The sequence below is a fragment of the Pinus tabuliformis genome, chromosome 8, assembly GCF_031772625.1.
Source record: "Pinus tabuliformis cultivar Carrire ecotype Pingquan chromosome 8, CPIR1, whole genome shotgun sequence".
In the NCBI taxonomy this organism is placed as follows: domain Eukaryota; kingdom Viridiplantae; phylum Streptophyta; class Pinopsida; order Pinales; family Pinaceae; genus Pinus; species Pinus tabuliformis.
This window is the reverse complement of record NC_142294.1, coordinates 1,678,607,072-1,678,616,308: the sequence shown is the minus strand read 5'-3', so window position 1 is coordinate 1,678,616,308 and position 9,237 is coordinate 1,678,607,072.

Sequence of the window (9,237 nt, the reverse complement as noted above, 5' to 3'; positions counted from 1 at the left end):
TTCCCATAAATGTAAGATGCATTGTTAAACATTAAAGCTGAGGGTAAGACAAACTGAGTAATTAAGTATTGATCAATGAAATCTGTGATGTTTTCCATATTAGATATCTTTAATGGGCCAACTTCTACCCACTTAGTAAAGTAATCAATATCTGTGAGGATGTACCTATGCTGCTTGGAAGAGTTAGGAATAATCTCACCAATTATATCTAATCCCCATTGTTCGAATGGTTGTTGGATGTTAACTAGTTGTAAAGGGAATGTTGGCTTTCTTTCTCTTTCAGCCATAGTTTGACAAGTTTTTCACTTCCTTGCATATTCATGTGCATATTTAAATATCGTTGGTGAGTAATATCCTGCATGCAGGATTTTATGAGCAATACGGTTTCCTCCAAAATGTCCAGTACCAGCTGGTCCATCATGTAATTCGTGCATGATCCTCTCAACTTCAAGTTTCTCTAAGCATCTTAACAATATTGAATCATAATTCCTTCTAAAAAATACATCATTGACTAGCTCATACTAATTTGACTTTAATCTTAAAGCTCTCTTTGTTTTATAATTAAGGTGCATAAGAGCATATCCATTTTTAAGATAAAATTTCAAATCAGCATATTGTGATTGCGTATCATTGAGGCTTGCCTATGATATTTGCAATTCATTACCTTGATCTTCTTCTGTTGACAATTACGAAACTCCTGTTAACATCCTGCAAAAACCTTGGCCCCTGACAATTTTAGCTGGCCGAATTTCTAAATCATATTCTTGGAGTGCAGTTACCCATTTAGCTCTTTTCTCCCCTGCTTCTCTTTGAATCAGTAGTTTCCTTACTGCAAGGTAGCGTACAACTATCTTTGTATGTGTTTTAAGAAGAAAAGGCCTAAAATGCTTGCTTTTCTATAGCTGAATAATTTAATTCAGTGCCTTGTAAGTTAGAACTGAAAAAGGAGATGGGTGCTTCGATGCTTTCATCGTTCAAATGTGTCAAAACTACAACATACGAAGTATTAGATGCAAAAGTATATAATACAAAGGGTTTGAGAAAGTCAGGAGTTGTTAACGAAGGGGAATTAATAATGGTTTTCTTTATCAACTAAAATGATTCTCTTTCATCTTTGCTCCATCAAAAAACTACATTTTTTCTTATCATGGCTTGAAGGGGTAAGACTATTTGTGAAAAATCTAGGATGAATCGTTTAACAAAATTTATTTGGCCTAGGAATGATTGCATGGTTTTCTTATTATGTAGGAGGCGAATTCTTTCTATTTCTTGGACTCTATCAGGATCGATGTAAATTCATTTCTTAGATACTATAAACCCAAGGAATTTTCCTTCTGGTAAAGCAAAATAAGATTTTTTGGGGTTTAAAGAAATGCCATATTTCATGCATCTTTCAAGATGTGTTTGAGGTCACTTAAATGATCATTCCTATCCTTGGAATAGACTGTGATATCATCCAAGTAAAGAACAATTGATTTATTTATTAGACCTCTAAAGGAAATGTCCATAGCACCTTGAAATGTGGCACCAGCATTTATGAGTCCAAAAGGCATTTTTTGATAGGCATATGTTCACCACTTGGTCCTGAATGTTGTCTTTAATCTGTCATCTGGATGCACAAGGATTTGATTATATCCTGAGAATCCATCTAGAAACGACATTAATTCGGAACATGCAACTGGTTGCAGTACCTGTTCCATAGTAGTCAGAGGAAAATTATCCTTTTAGAAAGATTTGTTTAGGTTTCTAAAATCAATGCAGATCATAATATCACCGTTCTTTTTCCTCACAAGTACCATATTCGATACCCATTTAGAATGCCTGACAGGGAATATTATCTTCGCCTTCAAAAGCTTGTTCAATTTAGATTTAATTTGAATTTCAAGGGCCTAGTGAATTTTTCGAAGCTTCTACTGAACTGGTTTTTCATTTGAAGTCATGGATATGGTATGTTGAATTATAGAGGTATCATATGTTTTGAGATTTGCATAATCCCAAGCGAAGACACCTTTATATTTTTTCAATAACCTGATGAATGATTATTTTTCTTGATATGTTAAGTCAAGACCTAGGTTGATATTTTGAGGTTTCTCATTTGATCCCAGGTTTAATACTTCAAATATCAGAGTAGAACTTTGAGTTTTGGAGTTAGTAATTTTATTGAACATATCTTTCAAATCATAAAGATCTTCCATCTTGACCACAGACTTAGGAATTGGGTTTATATCAAGGTTATTTTTTATTTCTATATCATGCTCATGCTCGTCTATGATCTGCTCTTCATATGATCCTTCTGATGTAAGGAAATTTACAATATCTGCATCATTCTTGAACACTCTCCAATTTGTTATGTTGTCAGGAATAGATGGTCTAAATATTAATTCTATTGAAAACCTGTCTGGACTAAATTATTTTGATGGTATAAGTCTAGATGCCACATTGGCAAGTAAGTCAACACTTGCATTCTGGAGTCTAGGGATTGAAGAAATGTTGAAAGCATAAAAATGAGAAGTCAATTTCTAAGCTAAAGATTGATAGTGTTTAAGATGCCTGGAAACGTAGTGACTTGTATTTCTCACCTGTTTCACAATTATTTCAGAGTCACCATAGACTCAAAGATATTTGGCATTAAGACCGATGGCTTTATACAGTCCTTGGATCAGTGCTTCATATTTGGAGATATTATTTGTACACTTAAATTCAAGTCTAGAGCCCAACATAATTTTCTCTCCTTGCAGATTGATCAAAATGCATCATGCACCTGCATCGTCTTTTGATTTAGAACCATCAAAATAAGGAGTCCAGAATGGAGAGTCATTATAAACTTCATCAATTAAATTTAAGCACTTGGAAGCATTTGTTTGCAAGAAATTCTCAATTTGAGAAACTACAACATTATCTAAAAAGGGAGAATTTTGAGCATTAAAAGATCCTAATGAAGACTCCGCTGAATAATTTCCAATGATGTTATTAGTGAAGGCAAAAGGTTCATTGCTTACCTCAAGGTCTGTGACTGTATACTTCATGAATTTTTCTCGGTCTATCCTGATTTGGTTTGGTTTATTGTTATGTGGCAACCACATGTGAGACAAGTCAATTGCAAAATAACCATGCAACTTTTTAGACCAATCCCTGTTAAGAATCAAACCATAAAATTCAGGAATATCAGCCACCAATATATCAATCATTTGTTAGAAGTTTGGATTAGAGGAAATTCTAATTGAAACTGATGCTATTTCTAAAAGTACCTCTACTTCCGTCCTATCTAACTGAACTATGTGTACTGCAGATTTTTGAGGTGTAATGTTTAATTTAGCACACGCAGTGCTTGGAATTATGTTTGAGGAGGCTCCTGAGTCAACAAGGTAGTTATGAACATTCCTATTGAAAATTTCATAAGTAGAAAGGGAGGGCATGAGAGATAGATCAATTTCCAATCAAAACTAGATCTGAAGGATCTACTTTTTGTGAGGATGAAGAAGGTTTTCCCATATTGTAGGCGGCTTGAGTAACTATAGCAAATGGCAGGGGAGATACTGGAACTGCTTTCAATTCTCTTAACAGGATCTTCTATTTCTGTTTGAGTTTAGTGAGCTCAAGCAACATAATGTTAGCTCTAGTCTTTTTCATGTCTTCCACTATATTGTATTTGACTGTATCCAAGATTACAATGTTTTTCAGGCATTCGAGGAGTCTGGAGGAATAGGGTCAGTTTGGCTGGTTTTAGATTTCTTATTTATTGTTTTCTCCTTTACAGCAGTAGCAGCCTTTTACTTATAATTAGTGGTAGACGTGTTAGGAGATTTTTTTCTTCTAGTAGTTACTGGCATTGCTTGTGCCTCTTCTTCTGCTGGGAGAACAAAATACCACATCCCATTCAGTTCAATTTCTTCTTTTGTTTCAACTTCTTCATCATTTGGTGAATCTTCTGCTGATTCTTGGTCAGATTCAACATTTGAAATGATGTTTGGAGGTTGTGATTTAGAAGAGGAGTTCTTTTCGAATGATCAGAAAGGTATTTTAGGAGCAGAGGATTCTGCTACCTATTTTTTAATTTATACCATTTCATTTGAATTTTTTTTTAACACTTTCTGAAGGCCTTCCAGATCAAAAGGTTCCTTTGAAGTTTTATTTTTAGATTCATCTTTAAAAGTTACTTTCTTGGTCTTCCTTTCATCTGTTTGTGATCTTTTTTCTAAAGCTAAGATTCTTCTTTCCACAGACAGGGCTTCTTTCATGTTTTCTACAAGGGTAGCCTTATTGGCCCTATCTACAAAGATTGCAATATTAGAAGGAAGAGATGATATATACCATTCTATTTGTACATCTACAACAAGTTTAGAGGCAGCTGGGATTTTGTTTAGAAATTTGTTAAATCTGGAGTTGAAATCTTTGATCTTTTCATCTGTATTAGCTTTTAAATTAGAAAGATCATTGATCAAGGATGCTACAGTTCTATCATCACCAAACTTTGCAAGAAGTACTTCTGGAAACGTATCCCATTCTCTAATTGAACCCGCTGGAAGAGAAAAATACCAAGATCCAACAGATCCTTGGAAGGTATAAGGAAACAATATTATTACAACATCTTCATGTGTAACCCCATTGAGGTTCATGGCTAACATAAAATTGTTTAGATGTTCTTCGGTTGGGAGAGCATCATCCGAATTATACTTAGGCAGCCATTTTTCTAGATTTGTTGGGAGCGCATTTGGATTTGCAACAAGGACAGCACCAGGATTCGTCCAAGGTTGAGCAGGTTGATTGGCCATAACTTGAGTTAAGGACTAAGAAAATGGGAAGTTCATTCGAGAAGTAGGTATAGATGGCGAAGAACTTACTATAATTGGGTTAGTACCGATAATTGTAGTACTAACAAGGGAAGTGGATGTTTGGGAGGTAGTGGATTGAGTAGAAGTGGATGAAGGAATAGATAGGTGGAAAGGTGAAGTGATCTGACTAGTATCTCATTCGGATACTGATGAAGCGACTTTCCTACATCGTGGAGGGATAGGGAACTCAAAAGGAGTGACCCCAAGTTTCTCACTTTGCATTCTAGTCAATACACTAGTTTGATGTAATAACGAGGTAACGCTTTCTTCAGATAATTAGGGTCTCTCTAGCTTCTCAACAGAAATGGATATTTGTTCCAGTTTCTGTATCAAGGAATGAACTTCGGGAGATTTGGGAATATATTCTAGAGACGGTGGTTGCCTTACTACTTTAGGAGACAAGGGAGATGTTTCTACAACTTCAAATTCCTAGTTAGGGGATTTTGAACGAGATCTGGAAGGTATAGAAGTGGTGTAGGGGTTTTGACTCTTGTGAATGCTTTCTGAATGAGATTTAGGTTTATATGCCATTCGCAGCTGAATTCCCTCCTTATAGCGCCAAAATGTTGCGGCTTCAGAATTCTGCAGCTGAAACATGGGGGATAACCACCCAGTCCGGACCTTAAGACAACTTCTTTTATGCTTGAAGTGGTGGCTCCAACTGGGGATAATGGGACTAGTTTCCCAATGTGGGTTTTAAGATGAGAGTGGGTGGTTTATGAATGTTTTCCAATAGAATAATTATAATCTAAGCGACTTATTCTATGATACAATCTCTTTAACTTAACTTATTCTAATATAAACTCGGTTTTTATTGCATGGTATGCAATCTACAAATATATCCTTTTAATATGTGATAACAAAGATTGAACACAATTAAATGGAGATGATAACGTAAAAGATAATCCATTTTCCTAAATAGTTAGTGAAAGGAATTTATAAAATATATCGCATGTCTAATGATTTATATATGAAAATTAAAACCTCAGTTATGACATCAATACATAAGTACAATTAATGCTTCACAAAAACAATAAATCTCACATATAATTCATGAAAAGAAAATTTTGTCACTAATTAAATGTTAACATAATTATGCATGCATGATAATAGTACTAGATGTATGAAGTCTTGCTCATTTGACGAATGACATAGACCAAATTCTTCCTTCAAATCAAATTATCTCTCAAGAATACATAAATGCATCAACAAAGGAAAGTGATCTGATATTTAAAAAAAAAAGATCATATTCCATCATTTCACCAAAGCATTCACAAACTTACAATAGTGCATTCTTTGCAAATGTTTTTGATAAAATTATGGACCCTTCTCTAAATGCATGAGAAGGGTATAAATACTATTCTAACTAAGTATGCAAAAATAGATTATACAAAATTTGAGGAGGTTTCAAACAACCTTCCTCATTCATAGGTATCTAACTCCAAAAATAAACAGAGATCAACTAAACAAAACTAAGAGGATGACTTGTTGTCTACTAGCTTGTCCTTTAAATCACAAATATCAATCATCGGTTGAATTTGAGGAGGTGGCCCGAAATGAGATTTGAGTTGTCCTGTAAAGATCGTGTCAGCAAGAGGTGGCAGCATCCTTTGAGTCACATGGAGGGAACAATTGAGGTTCATGATCTAGCTACGCGGCTTGACCAAATACTGCCAATACGACTCCCAGTCGGTCGTAGTTAGTTTCGTAATTGCATCTCTCTTTTTCCAAGCTTTTTCTTGCTAGTCTTTACTCAGGGTGGTTAAGTCAAGCATTTATTTCAAGTTACCCTCCTTCATGAGATTGGTAATGAACAGGGTATGATTTACTGCCTTAATGATGTTCTTTGATACTCCAGCTACCCTCACGACTACCAACTCAGGCTGTTTTATCCTGGCATCCCAATCAGTAAAGAGGATGTCTTTGTGAGTTTCCTCAATCTTGGGTAGATTGGCCTTCTTTCCTTCTTCTTATTCCTTCCATTCAATGAATTTGGAGATCTTGGCGTTTAAATCATTAAACTCTATTCTCTACTCAATGGCTCTGTCTGTGAGCTACTCGCTGGTAATCAGGTAGGGAGTGATGTGTGACAGCTTCTAGCATAAATACTCTTGTTGCTTGACTAGAAGAGAATTTAGTTCTATAGCCTCTTTGATGAATTCCTCAGCAGTGGGAACATCCTTGTACCTATCCATGGATTGCTGTAATTCCTGGAGCTGCACGTTTTTGGCCGATAAGTTGGCTTCATGGCTTATTTTCAAGACTTCCATGTCCTACTGCAATTGTGCAAGTTTCTCGGCTGTATGCTTGTTTGCACTTACTTTTTCTGTTTCGAGCTCTTGTTCGAGTTGCGCAATTCTTTCCTCCCTTTCCTTTAGCAGAGTAGACACCTCAGTGGCCTTATCCATAGTGGTTGACGCATATGCTCATGTGAATGGTGACGGTCTAGTCAAGTTCTCGTTCGGATTAAAAGGCATGTCCTTCCAAACAATGTCCATTGGATCATCTCCAGGTGAGAATTCGAGTGCATGTACCCTTCTTCTTTTTGTTTTCCTTCGAACTACAGTCTTATGGAGAGGGCTATAGAATACATCAAGTGGAGGTATCTCCATCACTTTGAGAACAATTTCTGATGTGGGAAGAGCAAGGATGATTTCGGCATGCTGGGATTTTGTTGCTTCATGATCCATAGATGTAGACCGTTCACTGACAGACTTGGGCTCTGTATCTTGATGAATTTTCATAGGAGTCTTGAATTCCTCTGTTTCTTGAGTATCTGGAGCTTTGGGGGTGACTTGTAATTTTTGATTGAATTGATCCCATTCCTGCTCCAAACTAGTGCCTTGGGCTCCTGAACTTGTCTCTGTGGTCGGAGTGTCTATTACCTATTTTTCAGCTGGCTTCCTATTGGACTCAACCGTATTTTCTGCATCCTAAACTTTCCCTGTGTCTGTTGTATTCTTAGTGTTCACCTGAGAATCCTTTTTAGAGCTAGGGGATGCACTATCGACAGTGTTACTTGGGGTAGGCTTATCCTCGGGCTTTAATAAATGCATTGGAACGACCCGAAGCCTCTCATTCCTGAATTCCTGAAATATTTGAAAATCTTTAGGTTTCAGGTTAGCCTTTTCCCATTCAAGTGCTTGCTCAAAAGAAACTGTTGACTACAACAAATCCTCAAAGTAATTTTCCCCATGATTGTATGCCTTGAGATTTAGTCCTGTCGTGACATTGTATGACACCTTGTTTGGATCAAATTTCCGTGTAGGAAATGCATGCAGCCTAAGGGCTTCCATTTGTGTTGATTCCTTAGTATCATGAACAAAATTAGCTAAACTAAAAGAGCCGCATTTGATAGGGAAAGTAGGCCATAATGACTTCTTGCCATCTTTAAGGATTTTGGTCAGGCCCTTACCCACAGTCTGGTAGGCAATCTCCCTTGCTAATAGCTTATCAGAAACATATAAGGGAAGGACGTGTGGATCAGAAGTGCTATCAAAAACCCTAATGTAGGTGAACCATACCTCAATGAAATACTTGCCTACAACATGCAGGTATGTCGTAGCTTCTTGGGAAAACCTAGGGGTTTTCTTACTGAAAATCATTTGGTCTAGGGGCAACACAATAGAATGAAATATCTTGTAGAAGTGAGGTATATAATGTGATTCCCATATTTTCTTATCACTGACATGGATTGGGTAAGGATCTTGTATGGTCCATTTCCAACCCATGGTTGGAAATGCCATGCAAAAGCAAATAGCATCCATACTATAAGCACAGAAATAGAAGGGAGTGAGGTTATCTGAGGAGGAGGCTTTCTTTTGTAGATATTCAGTAATGAAGGTGACTAAGTTGTCAGATAGGATAGATGGCCAATTCATGATATAGGAATTAACACAAGCATCTATAAAGGGAATCCATTCTATTGAAAACTTAGTGTTATTTGGTAGTCCATACAATCTACATTACATTGTTGCTGCATAATTGTAGGGGTTTGCCAAAGAGGCTATTACATACATACCCAGTTTGTCATACTTTAATTTGTTGTCTAACATTCTCCAAGTCTTAATTAACTTGAAGAGGTCTAGATTACTTTTTTTGAAGTTAGCCACAAATGTGTTGTCGTAGATTTCCTGTGGGTCAGGTATGTGATACATAGCCTTCAAGTCTTCTGCCTTGAACAATCCTACGAGCTCCATCCTTGAATTCTTGAACTGCCTATCTTCAATGATAAGGTTTTTGACCATCCATTTTATCATGTCTGTGTAGGGAAGGATTTTGGCTCTTGCTCCTATCCTATGAAGGAAAGAACATGAGGCATCCTTGCACTGAGGTCTTGAAGGCTTTGTCAACCCAACTGTTTCTCTCGTAGAAGTAATTTTAGGACGCTCATCCTCCAGTCTGT